This window comes from Mesoplodon densirostris, chromosome 5 (genome assembly GCF_025265405.1).
Source record: "Mesoplodon densirostris isolate mMesDen1 chromosome 5, mMesDen1 primary haplotype, whole genome shotgun sequence".
Taxonomy (NCBI): Eukaryota; Metazoa; Chordata; class Mammalia; order Artiodactyla; family Ziphiidae; genus Mesoplodon; species Mesoplodon densirostris.
The window spans coordinates 97,237,837-97,255,233 of NC_082665.1; the positions used below are offsets into that span (position 1 = coordinate 97,237,837).

Consider the following 17,397-nt stretch of genomic DNA (forward strand, 5'->3'; position numbering starts at 1 on the left):
GAGATATCTAGAGACAGTGGAAAATTTGGTCCAGGAACTCAGAGGAGATCAGATATAACCCAACAGCCTGGGAATATGAGGTTAGAACAGTAAAATAACTGGTGATAAGACTAGAAAGGTAGCATGAGGTTTCTTAAATGCCAAGGGAAGACAAACCTAATTCATCAGAAGTAGGTTGGAATGGGCATCTGGAAGTATTTGGACTGGGAAATGATGACATCAAACTGATGATTTAAGAAGACTCCTGTGGTGGTCTTATGTAAAATAGATTGGTAGAAGGGGAGAATTAAGGCAGAAATACTATTTAGACTTTATAGATCACTTTCAAAGACACTTTCCTATTTGATCCTCACAGCAACCTTGTGAGGCAGTTAAGACAATGCATTATCAAAGGCCAACGTTTTTGTTATATCATCATAAAAACACTTGTATTATATTGACAATTATTTCAACTTACTTTTAAAGCGTTGCTTGTAACTTGCAATGTGCTCAGTTTCTTACTACTCTAATCAGTGTATCAGGGTCCTTGATCAAATTCTTAGTCTCTAATATTCAGGATCTATTTATCAATAGAAAATCAACAGAAGCGAATGATTATCATCCATATAAAATATTTCAATCCTTACATAAACCAAGTTGTCCTGAGGGAGAGTGGGGAGAATATTGTGTTTTCATTAAAAGGAATAATAAAATATTGTTGTCAAACGAGTCGGATCAGGTGTTTTATCACAAATAACTTGTTATGAGAGAGTCATATTAACCCAACCTTGTCAACCAAGTAAAAGCATTTGGATGAACCAACTGCAAACCTTCTCTAGAAAGTCTCTGACATGACACCTTGAGATTTCAATTTTTACTCTAACATCCACCTGACCAGGCTTTAAAATCACAGAGCTTAAAAATCACATACTTCAATGAAAGAGTCTCTGGGGCTATATTTAGGTGCTGCTAAATCACCAGGAATGATTAGGTCAGAACAAAAGAAAGATAACTGAGAGAGTGCTCAGGTAAATCAGGTTAGGAGCTCAAAATTTCTCACCATTACAATTCCCAATTCAATTCTCACCATTTGATTTATAGGAGGCTGCTCTGAAGCATTCATATGAATAATTCAGCACTTACAGACATGAGAAACAATGTAGGCTTATCTTCATATGGATTAAGACAAGTTCTAAAGCTGATTTCACTATGACTGAAGCTCATCCTGGAGTTTACTTTTGACTCATGTTTTGGTTGTACACCATCATTAATCCAGATAAAATCACTATTTTCAAAATGCAAATATTAGCAATTATTTTAGGGGATCTCAGTGTTTCAGCAACCCAGAAATGGTCAACATAGTCTAGAGCCCTATTGCTCAAAGTATTGTCTGAGGAACAGCAACATCAGCACACATGGGAGCCTGTTAGAGAAGGGAAAACTAGTGACTTACCAGGACTTACTGAATCAGATTCTGCATTTTCACAAGATCCCCAGGTAATTCATATCCACCTCACAAATTTGAGAGGCTCTGATCTAAAGCATAGAAATTTCAGAAACTGCTCTGAATTTTATCTCCTAAAATCCTTCCAGCAAACATTTCTATGACATCACAGGAGCTCCAAGCCCATATAAATTTCTTATTTCTTTTACTTCTGATCACTTTCCATGAGATCATAAATAGCCAATCACCAAAGGGTCTCCAGGCTCCTTATACTGGAGCATAGTGGTTGAATGCATATGAGGGTTTATTTTTTTTCACTAAACACACTTCTTGCTTTTTTCCAACTTAAGTTGTACAAACCTTAGTATGGGAAGAAGAGAGAGAGCAGTTGGCAGAAAGAATGTGTTGGGATGAAGTGGAATGCATTACAGGTCAATATCTACTTCTCCCTAGTTCCACTTCATGGGTAATAATTTCAACTACTGGATGTATGATTTTAACCAATTTATGTTAACTATTCACTCATGAGAAATGGATAAATCTCTGTAATTTAATAAATTACCTACAATTTTGTTACCTGTATTTTCTTAATCGGAGATGGCTTGAGTGTGACATTTCCTCATAAGTAGAACAGGTGAGCAGAAGTCTTTCTTGCTGTGTTTCATTTTTGTTTTTCCTAAACAACCAGCAGCTGGTTCTGCATAGGGTGTGGAGCATGTTGGCTGGCGTGGAATCTCCCTGGGGTTACCCTGCCCTGTCTACCTCGATTATCCACTGGTCCTGATCCTGTTTGTTGTCTTCCATGTCCACCTCAGTGACTCTCCATCATCAGGCTACTCACTGTAATCATTCATCTCGTCCATATCCTGGATGACCTCATTGCCCTCTGAGTCTTCACTCTCCTCATCTTAATTACCCTCCTCCTCCTTCTTATCATAGTGTTCTGAGTCTGGCTTGCCAAGAGATACCAAGTTGCTGTCTTTCTGTGTGATGCTCTGGAGCTAGGCTTAGTGCTGCTGTTCCTGCAGCTGCAGCTCTCTCCTCCACCCAGGGTCCATCCAGATTCAACCACAGTGTCTCAGTCACACGAGGCAAGAGCTAGGGCAATAAGGTAGACATGGCTCCTAAATAGCTGTTTGACCTTGGATGAGTCTCTTAACCTCTGAGAGCCTCAGATTCATCATCACACCAGGAAACATCAGGCTGCAGTGGTATCTTAGGTTATGGAGTTTGCATGGTAGCAGGATGATAGCAAAGGTGAGGAATTTCCAGCTTCTTGCAGGAATGTGCAGTCTCAGCCCAGAGTTAAAGCACAAAGGAAAAGCATATGTGCGCTTTGATTCCACTTCTGGTTTTGTTACTGTTTGCAATCCTTTGCCAGCCATGTGGCCTTGGACAATCTTTTAGCCCATCTAAGGCTCTACTTCCTAGGTAGTGTGATGGGGAGAGGTATCTTCACTTACATTCAGTGTCAAATATGTATCACATATCTTTATACTCACATGTCACTCTTTCCCCTCAACAATCCTCTAAGACTAATTTTTAGCCTTAATATGAGAAAACTAAGGCTTAGAGAGATTAAAGAATTATCCCAAGATCCCATAGCTTACAGGTAGCTGAGAAGGAAGCCAAACTAAGATCTGACTGACTCTAAGACCATGTAAAAGTTCATTTATTATTTTTTTTCTTTACACCAATGCAGCCTACTGATATAGGATGTTGTGATATTCAAATGATTTTTTGTAAATTAAAGAACTCTTTAAAAAAACAAAACATACAGAAAGATGTGATTGTAATATTTTAACTAATTTCATTTTTATTTTAGTAGGAAAGCAAAAGGTCTCAAGCCTTGTCCCAAAGATGCTGCCATTCTGGCTGTGACAAAGCCTCATAAAACAGATAATGGATATACTATATCATATACATTTTGTTCATTGACCTAAGTATGTAGTAAGAGTGGCTGGGTTTGATTTTGTAAGAGGTACAAAGATGAATAAAATAGGCTCCTTCTCTCAAGGAAAGAATATCATACTATAGTGAAGGTGATATGTAAAGAGCTGTTGCAAAACAGGGCAGAATGAAATGAGTACAGAGAACAAAACACTGACTGAGCACACCAAGGAAGAGTCTACAGAGCGTGTTGCTTTTAAGGGTCTTGAAAGATGGGCAGAGAATGTGAGAACACATTCCAGGCAGAGAGAAAAACGACTCCAAAGGCACAGAAGCGTGAAGTCACACATGTGAAAAAGTTGAGTTGACGTAGTTACATCTGGGAAGGAAATGGTCCTGGAGAGGAAAAAATAGAAAGACTTACCACTTTAACTATAACTATTTAGTACTATTTGAGTTCTTTTCAACATGCCTGCTTCCGTGGTTTTTCTTTTCAATTTAAGTGTTGTCATATCTGAAGAAAAAAAGTGTGTTACATGGTACAATGGAAAAAAGTTGGAATAAAATTTTCTACTGAGTAATGTGCTAACTACAGGTACCAACAGTAAAACCAAACAGGTTAGAAAAAAGCAGAGGGTTCCCAAAGAAGAAAATTTGTACAAAAGAAGCAGGGTTTGAGGTGGCCTTAAATAATAGGTTAGAGATGACTAGCTAGAGAGGAGGAAGAATTGAAAGAGAACTCGGATGATTTGTCATTTCAGTCATGCCTCCTTGCCTGACCCAGTTTGCCTGAGTGGAATTGTGCAAACAATTGTGGAACGTCTCTGCCACCATGAGTACATATCGCTGTGGTTAAGTTTAAAAACCCATGAAATGAAGCATGCTACAATGAAATAGAGTGTTTTTCAGTTTGTCTTTAAAGTTCCTCCTTAGCAATTTATATCTTCTCTCCAAAAGCTTAGAACAAATTTAAGTTCATGGCATTTAAGTTCATCTCTTCCTTTTCTTTGCTCTTACATTTCAGTGTGAATGGTGAACGTACAAGTAGAAAATCTGAGAACCTATATTTGAAGTTTTTAAAGGATATTATGACATCATTCATTCTTTACAAACACACGCAGGCACTTAATTAAAGTCTCTATTTTTCACTTCAATAATTACATTTGTGAACCTAAGTCCAAGATTTTTGAGCATTGGCATAGTTCTATCCCTTTCCTAAGAAGTGGGTCAGAGTCTGCATAAGGGTCTTACCATCTGCAAAAGGCAAACCAACTGGATGGAAGAGAGAGTCGACCTAAGAAAACCAACTTAGATGTTCCAAAGACAACTGTCTATATTACTGAGGTCTAGTTTTTGCCCTGGACACCAGGAGTCTGATTGTTCACTAGGAGAGAAACTCAGATTCAGATCCTTTTAATGAGTGAGTAAGAGGAAAGTTAGGTACTCTGAGGATTTTCCAAGTGCACCTACTCAAAATTGAGAGACCTACTCAAAACATGGCTAACAGGGTACAGAAAATGCACACTCCTTACTTAACAGCTCAAATGTGGGTATCCCATAAAAGACATCTTTCTCCCTCAGTGTCCCATTCTTCCAGGACTCTTTTCCAAATCTCCCTACACATCCAAAGGTATGACCCTCTGTCTTTCCCCCTATATCTAGAGTTCCATTCTGGTGCCTTATCCAACTCTGGGTCCTGGGACCTCAGCAAGGTCTACAGTCCAAGTCAGCCCAGTCCAATTAGCAAAACAGAGCTCCTGACATGTAGTTCAAAGGGACCTTAAATACAGGGAACTAGTTACAAATGTGTTGGAAAAGATGCACAACCAGAATGGGTAATGAGAGAACCCTTAACATTAGCAACAGCAGAAAGCTACTATCACCCCTCAGGCTGCAGGGATTTAAAAAAGAAAATGAAATTACTAGAACCCTGGACTCAGGGATGCCTGATACGAACAAATACCACCGGGGGTAAACTGAATGGTAAGCTGGTACCACAAGAAAAAGCACAACCATTACCTTAAACATCTCCCAAGTCAGAGTGCAAGAGGGAGAATAGAACTCTGGCTTCTTGATTTTGCCTTCCAATTTTCTGCCATTTCCCTCCATTGGCCAAACCAAATGAAAACCAGCAGGGTTAATCCCTTGTGATACTGGCAATGGATCTGAGACCAAACACCAAATGAGTGCCATAGTCCCCTTCTCATCCAGGACTGGAGATCAGGCAGGTATTTTATATCCCGTCTCCAGGAAGATGTCTGGGACCCACACAACCAAAATACCCTGGAGTAATATCTTTCATGAGCCCCTCTCTCTCCTTAAGTGACTGATTTTTTTCTCCCCAAGCAGCAACTGAGATTTGCTGCAGAGCCTGACTTGTGGCAGTTGCTGAAGTCTCCTACCCAATTCTGCCAGCCAGGAACCATGACCTAATCACAGATGTGGAATCTACTGTCTCACTGTAGAACTCAGCACCCTTATCTCCAGAGTAACTCTGAAGTCTTTGATGCCTTGTAGTGATTCACTGTGGAACTGGAGATCTTCCACTTCTTTCTCCAAATCATATTTCATCTAATGAGGATAATCATCTTTAGCTGTCACAATAAAGATACCGAATTTTTAGTCATGATCTAACATAATAAATGTTTATTTCTCATTTGCACAAAGACTAATGTGGGTCAGGATCTCTCTTCCATCTTTAAGCCAAGTTGTTAGCATTGCATGGCCTCCAAGGCAGCTCAGCACTGAGTTGCAGCTTCTGACAATCTCTAAGGAGACAGCCACTAAGGTCATTTACCAGCTTTGACAGGAGGCCAGATCAGAAGTCCACAAAGCTTTGCAGTTCTGGCACCTCAGCCAGGAACAAGAATGGAATAACAGAGCAGAGACAGGGGACTGGCAGCCCAGATTCACTGGCACCAAGATTCAGAACTATCCAGCAGCATCACGGTCCAAGCCTTGGTCATGTCAGCCTAAATCTCTTATCGAAATTGATGATTGTCCCCATTGATTCATATGTCGGGAGCATATCAACTACTTAGTCCTATGACTCACCCACCACCCAAGCTGCTCAATGGTCCAGTGTCCACCCTGGCTATCACCTGTGACTGATGCTTCCTTTTAGAGATCAAGACTGAGGCCATTTAAAAGTACATTGATACAACTTTTGGAACACAGATAAGTATATCATCAGGATTCCCCCTCTTCTTAGAGCACTTGGTGTTTTTGTTCAAGAGGTAACAACAAAATAAAAACATAAACAACTAGAATGGTGAGCTCTTTCTCAGTTACTATCATAAAATGTGAAGTAGCTCTCTGCGTTCCTCTACCCACAAATGATCTCTGACCTCTTGAGCAAGAACCAGTAGTTAGTAAATTAATTTTCTAGGGCACCTACAATGTGCCTATGAAGCTGAGGTATAGACGATGACCTATGTCACCTATGTCAGTAAAAGCATGTAATGATTTCATTTGATTTGGGAAATAGCCTAGCTCGGGTAATCCTTCATGAATAAATGATTTTGTATTATCTCTTAAGAAAGACTGAACTGAGTGGCCATAAGGAATGTTGTCCCCTCTCCTGACATGCAGACTCCCTGTATTTTATCTTTGACTTGCTCTCGCATATGGCTATCACCCTCTTCTGGAGTGATTCCATTCTTCATTGAGATGGTATACTTTTTTTTTTCCTTATACGCGTAGATAAAACTGCTCCAGGGCTTCCCTGGTGGCGCAGTGGTTGAGAGTCCGCCTGCCGATGCAGGGGACACGGGTTCGTGCCCTGGTCCGGGAAGATCCCACACGCCGCGGAACAGCTAGGCCCGTGAGCCATGGCTGCTGAACCTGCGCGTCCGGTGCCTGTGCTCCGCAACAGGAGAGGCCACAACAGTGAGAGGCCCGCGTAGCGCAAAAAAAAAACCCAAAAAAACAAACAAAAAAAACCCTGCTCCAGCATATTTATCAATGGGTTTTCTGATTCCGTGAATCATCTGGCAATCTGATCTCTTAGTCTGCCTATTTGACGTTTTTCATTTAAAGCCAGTGTTCAGTTTTTAGTCAAAGTGTTGCAATCATAGTGTTTAAAGACTCAAATAATACTGAGTCATATAATGAAAACCAGCAGACAGCCACTATTATCAGGTTTTTCTCTCCAGAGAAAATCAATTTCAACTCTTTTGAATAGTTTTATGTGGTATTTACCTTCATATTTATAAATATGCTTGTATTATTTCTTTTACTCTCCAACTTTCATTTTCAAAATTTTCGAAGCCCCAGAAGCATTTAAAGAATGGTACCTTTCACTGAGATTCACCAGTTATTAACATTTTGCAACAGTTATTTATGCCTGTCTCTCTTTTGACTTAAGTATTTGGCTGTATGTTGCACATATTATGACACTTTACAACCAGATACTTAAGCACATATTTTCTATAAAAAGGGTATGTTCCAAATGTCTTCCAGCTTTTGACAGTACTATTTAAGGAGCTCACAGACTCCATTAACATATCCGCAACTCAGAAATCAAACTGATGACTTAGTGGAACGTATCCATTGATCATTAGAGAATTTTTAATCCTATACTGCCTACTAGCACATACCTGGTACATCTACTTGACACCATAGAATTTGAATGTAGTTCCCTGCATTCCTCTACCTATAACATTCTCTTCCATGGAAATTATAAGTTCCATTTACACTGTTTTCCTTCAACCTTCAGTGCCACATCTGCTTTTCACATCCACTAATAATTTCCAGCTGACTTGTACAACTCGGGACCAAGGAGGACCTCAAACATACTTGTAACTGTATAAGAATGACATTAAGCAGCCACAGGCTCTGGTGTGAGATGGTCTTTGCGTCTTCTTGCAAATTCTACACTTACCTTCATCCTAAAAACAGGATGATTTTTATTTTCCTTTTGTAATTTTTGGTGACCACATATCTCTCCTTGTCAGACTTCCCTTTTTGGCCAATAGAGATCCAAATCCTTTATAATGAAGCTTGCTAAGAATGTTTTTCAATGTCTATTTAACTTTCTTGAACAAGGAAAGCTTTTGTTTCTCTTTCTAGTGAGAACCCCTGCTTACTTACAACTTATAAAAGAGCAACCATTAGCTTTTCTTCACAATGATCCTTCTACTCCCAGAACTTTGGCCAAAGGTTTTTAGCTTGGCTTTTAAGTCTCCCCATTTATCTTTTATTTGTCCACCTCTCTCTTCATGGGCCGAGTCAGAAACACAAAGTAGATCATCCCAAGCATTTCTCTACCAGAATGATTTTCTAATTTTGCTTTAACCAATAAGAGGAATGCCTTTTTGTATTGAACTACTATTTATTTTTTCTAATAGAAACCCAAATTTATCTCATCTTTCCTGAAGAGTGCTTCAGCTATGCAATTTATAAAGCTTCAGCTATGCAATTTATAAAGTTAAATATTTAATAATCCCCATAGCAAATATTGTAGACAGGATCAGAAAAGACTGCTTTCTAAAACAAATACCTCCTAAAAGAAGGGATAAATCCTCAATTTATTTAAAAGTGTAACATATAGATCTCACTTACATGAAACTTGAAAGTCATTTAAACAAAGAACAAATGTAAAATTATCATAAGGGGAAATGGCAAATAGAACACTGATGAGTTCTAAATATTAATATTTACGATGAACACAGAGAAAACAACTTTAAAAGTGGACTTCACATGAAATACTTTACTTTTAACCTCACTGAATTACTTTGAAATTCTAGTATGAATTTCCAAAGTTATGTTTCTCGAAGTGTGTCCCACAGACCAACAGTATCAAAATTTCCAGAATGTGTGTTGAAAATACACATTCTTAATCTCTATCCTAGATGCTTTCCTGATGACTCTCACCCACTCTAATGTTTGAGAACTATTATGAGAGAGGAGAAAGTAGAGTAATTATTTGAGAGAAAGGATTTTACAAACATAAAACTTCAATGGTAACTATGAAAATAGCAATAAACATCTATGTCTTTGGAGATGAGTGTTAAAATATTATTTACTAATGAAATGATGTGGTGTCCAGGTTGAGAACAATTAATCCTGAGTTGATCATTATTGAAGCTGGGTGATGGAAACATGGAGTCATTATTATCTTAGTTTTGTATGTATTTTAAATTTCCCATACCACAAAGTCTTTTAACATGTTATTTTATAATGCTCCCAAAATAAGGAACAGACATTGGCCGTAGGGTGACCTATCTTTTTTCACATGATGAACTAAAAAAAGATTAATCCCACATGCCCTGAAATCAGTTAGTGTACATCTGGTATTTAATCTAATTTCAACTGAGCTATGTCTGATTAAACACATGCAAATTTGTCTTTGAAAGTATTTTTTCTATTGAAAACAACATTCTAGATTATAATAGTCATTTAAAATTATGATTTTTTACTTTCTCAACATTTCTCATAGTGTTTCCAGCAAGACTTATTAATTATAACTACCCTGATGTGACATCACCTTTCATTTTCTGATCTTTTTCTTTCCCACATGACCCTGTCTCTCTTGAAGAATAAAACTCTTACTTGGGAAAGGCAACTTTAATATCTGGGATCAGTGGAAAGGTTCATGTCTCATTTATTAATGTGTTGCAGTCTTTGTCCCTTTAGTCTTTTTTGATCTGAAGAAAAATAACTTCATTTTTTTCTACTAGCCCCAAATACTCTGAGGTATTGAACTCTTAGCCTCTCTATGCCCAGCAGCTGCTTTTTAAGGGACTAAACTCTTCTTAGATTGGTTTGTACAAGTAAAACAATTTCAGGTACATCTATAAGTTTTACGAGATCAATAGACTAGCCTACACAGGAGATGGCAGAATGGTACTGAGAGTTGTCCAAGCCACAACTTTCTTTCAAACAGCTCAACAGTCTTTACAGACATCAGCAAGATTGAACTAATCAATACCTCCCAGCTTCTGCCAGTCGCACTGCTGTGTAGAGAAATAGCAATTGATTAGCTTAATCAAAGTCAAGGTTGGAACAGTCTACAGCCATGAATGTAGAAATAGCTCATGACGTTTTTTTTAGAAAAAAAGCATTATTATGAAACTGTTTAACCTTTACATCCAGTGACTTTTTTTTTTTTTTTTTTTTTTTTTTTTTTTGCGGTACACAGGACTCTCACTGTTGTGGCCTCTCCCGCTGCAGAGCACAGGCTCCGAATGTGCAGGCTCAGCGGCCATGGCTCACAGGCCTAGCCTCTCCGTGGCACATGGGATCCTCCCAGACCGGGGCACGAACCCATGTCTCCTGAATCGGCAGGCAGACTCTCAACCACTGCACTACCAGGGAAGACCCAGTGACATTTTTAAAGAAGCAGGGAGATTAAAAAGAAGGAATCAAGAGGAAAAGAGTTTAAATGGTAGAAAATATTGCTTGAAGATCAATTAACTTCTTGTTAACAAAGACACAGCTAAGCTGTTTGCGGGGAACACACTGCCTCTCATGTTGTCAGTGGACATGTTGGCTGTGCTTAATCAGTACTGAATGGTGATGACCTGGGCTTCTGCAAATGCTAAATCATTTCTAGCCAAAAATATGTTTTCTTCATAAATAAGCAAAACTAAATGCTATTGTTTAGGAGTTCAATCTTTGGTGTGAAAATTATCAAATAAAACAAAGAAGTGATTACCATAGAAGCTGGATCTATGGTTACTTCTAAGGGGGAGACAGAGAGTTGTCATTGGGAAAGGGGACACAGGGGTTCAGGGGTGCTGACAACATTCTCTTACTTGAACTGAGAGGTCGCTACACAGATGTTGGTGTATACAATAATTCAACTACCTATATATTTATGTTTTATGCCTTTTTAAATGTATTTTGTATTTTACAATTTTTCTTAAATGTTTAAATAAAACAACTACCCAAGCTAGTGTGATTTATTATACATCTGGTTTGCTAACAATGGTTCTGACCAATCTGGAACAGGAACCAACCAAAATTTTCAAGAGGAAATTCCACCATTTAAGAATATTATGGGGCCTCCCTGGTGGCGCAGTGGTTGAGAGTCCGCCTGCCGATGCAGGGGATACGGGTTCGTGCCCCGGTCTGGGAGGATCCCATATGCCGCGGAGCGGCTGGGCCCATGAGCCATGGCCGCTGGGCCTGCGCATCCGGAGCCTGTGCTCCGCAACGGGAGAGGCCACAACAGTGAGAGGCCCGCATACCGCAAAAAGGAAAAAAAAAAAAAAAAAAAAAAAGAATATTATGTAGGGAATTCCCTGGTGGTGCAGTGATTAAGAATCTGCCTGCCAATACAGTGGACATGGGTTCGAGCCCTGGTCCAGGAAGATCCCACATGCTGTGGAGAAGCAAAGCCCGTGCGCCATACTTTCTGAGCCTGTGCTCTAGAGCCCACGAGCCACAACTACTGAGCCCATGTGCCACACTACTGAAGTCTGCACACTGAGAGCCCATGCTCCACAACAAGAGAAGCCACCACAATGAGAAGCCAGTGCACTGCCAAGAAGAGTAGACCCGACTTGTGGCAGTGAGAGAAAGCGTGTACACAGCAACAAAGACCCAATGCAGCCAAAAATTAAAATTTAATTAATTAATTAATTTAAAAAATAATAATATTATATACAGGGAGTTCCCTAGTGGAGAAGGATTAGGCCTAGTGGGGCCTAGTGGTTAGGATTCTGGGCTTTCATTGCCAGAACCCAGGTTCAATCCCTGGTTGGGGAACTGAGATCCCACAAGCTGGATGGTGTGGCCAAAAAAAAAAAAAAAAGAAAGAAAAAAGAAAACAAAAAGAATATTGTATACTGAGAAATATTATGTGTTTATGTATGTATGTATGTATGTACACACGCACATTTTTGCACATGGTTTTATTTCTTCAGTAAAGATGTACCTGCAGCAACATTTCTGACATCTGGTTAAATCTAGACGAGTCCACTTTTGGCTAATATTTCAGACTGAACTTTTTTGGTTTGAGTACGAATAGCCTTGAAATCTTTTCTCAGCTTTATATTCTTTCATAATACAACCTCACATTTCTTAATCTTCTCCTCTAGACTGTCTTCAATAAGGTCTCCTAGACAAAACACCTGTATGCAGAAAACTATAAGACACCGATGAAAGAAATTAAAGATGATACAAACAGATAGAGAGATATACAATGTTCCTGGATTTGGAAGAATCAACATTGTGAAAATGACTATACTACCCAAAGCAATCTACAGATTCAATGCAATCCCTATCAAACTACCAATGGCATTTTCACACAACTAGAACAAAAAATGTCAAGATTTGTATGGAAACAAAAAAGACCCCAAATAGCCAAAGCAATCTTGAGAAAGAAAAACGGAGCTGGAGGAATCAGGCTCCCTGACTTCAGACTATACTACAAAGCTACAGTAATCAAGACAATATGGTACTGGCACAAAAACAGAAAGATAGATCAATGGAACAGGATAGAAAGCCCAGAAATAAACCCACACACCTATGGTCACCTTATTTTTGATAAAGGAGGCAAGAATATACAATGGAGAAAAGACAGCCTCTTCAATAAGTGGTGCTGGGAAAACTGGACAGCTACATGTAAAAGAATGAAATTAGAACACTCCCTAACACCATACAAAAAAATGAACTCAAAATTGATTACAGACCTAAATGTAAGTCCAGACACTATAAAACTCTTAGAGGAAAACATAGGTAGAACACTCTATGACATAAATCACAGAAAGATCCTTTTTGACCCACTGCCTAGAGAAAGGGAAATAAAAACAAAAATAAACAATGGGACCTAATGAAACTTCAAAGCTTTTGCACAGCAAAGAAAACCATAAACAAGAACAAAAGACAACCCTCAGAATGGGAGAAAATATTGGCAAATGAAGCAACTGACAAAGGATTAATCTCCAAAATATACAAGCAGCTCATGCAGCTCAATATCAAAAAACAAACAACCCAATCCAAAAATGGGCAGAAGACCTAAATAGACATTTCTCCCAAGAAGATATACAGATTGCCAGCAAACACATGAAAGGATGCTCAACATCACTAATCATTAGAGAAATGCAGTGTACACTAGCTTTCATTCAGAGCTACTTCTGGAATAAAACAGAAGACCCTTCTGGAACCTAGATTCAATTTACCAAAGGAAAATGAGGGAATTTTAGGGTATGGGCTGTGCCCAGGCAAAGGAGTAAATGTTACCACTCCAGTCCCTTTACGAAGGTGCTGCCTGCTCTGTGCACTTGACTGTGTGAGCTGAACCAAACCTTGGCACAAGAGATCTAGAATTCTTGGAACCCAGACATCCATGAAATAGCCACGGTAATCCCAACTTAAATATTTGAAAAATCCTTAGAGAAAAATTCTATTTTCCCAATATAAGACCACAGTAAATTATTGTAAACAGTTTACTTGGAAGACAAAATATTTGTCTGAACCATCAGTGGAAAGACAAATTACAATAAGGGCTCTTGGTGGTGTAATGTTGGGAACTACTACTCCAGGGAACAGAGATTTAGGCCATTTGTATACGGCTCAGAATCTAACATATATGAGAACTCTATAAATATTAACAACTACCTTTCAGAAGTGACATTGTGGTGAGTAACTGATACTTTGAAAGCGATTAACAAGGGTTCCAAAAATAAATTTTTGATCTTATGCTATTACAGAATGCTACTGCAAGGAGATTCCATACAACATCAACTGAAGCATTATAATACTACTCTGTTACAGGCCCTAAGAGATTTGGAAGAAACGGATGTACCAATTACCTTAGTGCTGGCAATGAAACTTGTTTATGAATGGATGTACTTTGTTGTTGTTAGGGATTGGTTGGTTTGTTCTAGGAAATAGGGTACTTTTGCTTTTCTTCTCAAGGTTGAATGACATGTTTCATAAAACACACACTGAACAGATATGTTCCTAACAGTTTGTCTGTAAAATATGCCCTTGGATGACATGAGTTCAACTGGCATATTTGCCACATCTTTGAGATGAGAAATGTTGGGGACATTGCTTAACTTCTCTGAACTTATGACCCATGAGGATAATAATATGGAGTTGAAAAAAAAAAAAAAAAAAGGACATGTGAAAGCATTTTGCAAACTGTAAGGGCGAAATTTTATAAAGCACCAAAAAAAAAATTCTTTCATAATATGACCTCACATTTCCTTCCATAAGGTTTCCCAGTCAAATTACTTAGGACACTTGGCACTCTTGTTTTGGTACTCTATGGAACCATTGTTTTCCCCCACGAACTTCTGTTACATTATTAAGTATGTTATTATTCTGGTCAGGTTCAAGAGAGAATTGCTGGCATGATTTGTCACTAAGACAGCATCTGTCAATTACACCTGAGTCAAAAAATTTTCAATTCCTTAAATACAGCTGGGAATCTCTATTTGTGATTAGTAGGAATAAAGGCTTGCCAAATCTAGACAAATAAAAATTAAACGTAAGGCAAAGAATATATAGGTATAGACAAAGTCTTTTCTGGTGACAGAAAAATCCTTTCATGTAAATAAATTTATGATTGTATGAGTATATAAATATTAGATGAAATATGCAAAACCTTAAAAATTAACATTAAAGCAAATTAACTTTGAAATCTGTCCAAAGCAAATTGAAAAATAATATCACATATTGGTTTTACAAGTTTAAAACTGCTTTGGTTGCTGTAGGCTGAATGTTATGCAGTGAGCGATTGATTTATATGAATTCTCCAGACTTCTTCCTTTTATCTTTTCCTCTGGCACACTGTCTGCTCCTAAACTTTTTCTAAAAAATTTCCCGTCTTTTATTTCACTGAGAGAAACAACAACAACAAATATAACATTCAGAAATTAAAGGGTCAGCTACCTGCTTTATTTGAACAGAGGCTTATGCTCAAATGTGTTGCTTCTCTAGAGCACTAAAATTACTAGAATCCATATTGCCCTTGAAGAGGAAAATAAAATAAAACAGTTGCAAATAGGTTGAAAACCGACAATTTCTGTGTTAGCTGCTCCAGGGATATGGTAGGAGATTGACTTTTTTTTTTTTTTTTTTGCTTGCATTGCGTCTTTGTTGCTGCACGCTGGCTTTCTCTAGTTGCAGTGAGTGGGGGCTACTCTTCATTGCAGTGTGTCGGCTTCTCATTGTGGTGGCTTCTCTTGTTGCGGAGCATGGGCTCTAGGCATTTGGGTTTCAGTAATTGGGGCACAAGGGCTCAGTAGTTGTGGTGCACAGGCTTAGTTGCTCCGCGGAATGTGGGATCTTCCCGGACCAGGGCTCAAACCCGTGTCACCTGCATTGGCAGGCAGATTCTTAACCACTGCGTCACCACCGAAGTCCCAGAAATTGACTTTTGTAATGAAGTGTTATTCATGCCTTCAAACACGGATTACTTGTTGTGCTTCCTAGGGTTAAGACGTGGATGTCACTCTCTCCTTTCAAACCCTCATGCTTCTTAAAATTGTGCTGGCTTTCTGAATTCAACATTTATGGCATACAATTATTCCTGGCACATATGTTTATTGATTGGCGATGTTAGAACACACCTGACACCACTAATATTTAAATCCATTAAGTTATTCACAGATTCAGCAAACATTCAGCAAACCATAAGCCACCAAAACACTGAGCTAGGCACTGTGAAGACTAGATGGGAATGTGCCTTCAATGTACTCCTAATCCAGGCTGCTGTGTGCAGTTGTATAAGCAACTATTAGAATGGAATGTGATATGTATATTATAGAGATGGGCATGGGATGCTACAGAGAAGAGAGACGTTGCTAAATGTCCCATAGGCATACAAATTTAAAAAGCAATTATCAGACTTCCCTGGTGGTGCAGTGGTTGAGAGTCTACCTGCTGATACAGGGGACACGGGTTCATGCCCCGGTCCGGGAAGATCCCACATGCGACGGAGTGGCTGGGCCAGTGAGCCATGGCCGCTGAGCCTGCGCGTCCAGAGCCTGTGCTCCGAAAAGGGAGAGGCCACAACAGTGAGAGGCCCGGATACCACAAAAAAAAAAAAAAAAAAAGTAATTATCATGAAAGCCATATACTAAAATATTCATTTAAAAGTCTATCACTAATAGGTGGAAATTAAACAACATACCTTTGAACAATCAGTGGATTAAAAAAAGAAATCAAAAGAGGAATTAGAAAATATCTTGAGACAAATAAAAATGAAAACACAACATACCAAAACTTATGGGATGCAGCAACAGTAGTATTAAAAGAGTTTATAACAATAAACATCTACATTAAAAAGAAGAAAGATCTCAAATAAAAAACCTAACTTTACACCTTAAGGAACTAGAAAAAGAAGAATAAACTAAGTCCCATGTTAGCAGAAGGAGGGAAGCAATAAAAACTAGGGCAGAAATAAATGAAATAGAGAATAGAAAAGCCATAGGAAAAAAATCAATAAAACTGAGTTGATTTTTTTAAAAGGTAAGCAAAATTGACAAATCTTTAATTAGACTTACTAAGTAAAAGAAAGTTGTCTATCAAGGCATAAAACGACATGGAGGAAATTTTAATGCATATTGTTAAGTGAAAGAAGCCAGTCTGAAAAGGCTAAATACTGTATGATTCCGACTGTATGAAATTCTGAAAAAGGCAAAACTAAGGAGACAGTAAAAAAGATCAGTGGTTTCCAAGGGTTGAGGGGAAGGGAGGGATAAATAGATGCAACACAGGGGATTTTTATGGCAGAGAAACTATTCTGTGTGATACTGTAATGATGGACACATGACATTATGCATTCGTCAAAACCATAGACTGTACAACACAAAGAGTAAACCCTAATGTAAACTGTGGACTTTAGTTAATAATAATGCATCAATATTTGTTCATCAATGTTACAAATGTACCACACTAATGCAAGATATTCATAATAGGGGAAACTGAGAGTAGAGGAGGCATGAAAAACTGTCTGTACTTTCTGGGGAGTTTTTCTGTAAACCTGAAACTACTAAAAAATAAAGTCTATTAAAAAAAAAAGAAAGAAAATGGGTAAAATTAATTTTAATAATATACTCAATTTTACAGTTCCAAAGTATTATTTTGACATGTAATCAATATGTTTTAAGTATCAAGAAAATTTT

General features: G+C 38.3%; 1 pseudogene; it reads right to left on the bottom strand.

The window, feature by feature from the left end:
• Positions 1–2,167: 2,167 nt before the first annotated feature.
• LOC132490496 (anaphase-promoting complex subunit 15-like) lies at positions 2,168–2,545 on the bottom strand (annotated as a pseudogene).
• Positions 2,546–17,397: the final 14,852 nt, after the last annotated feature.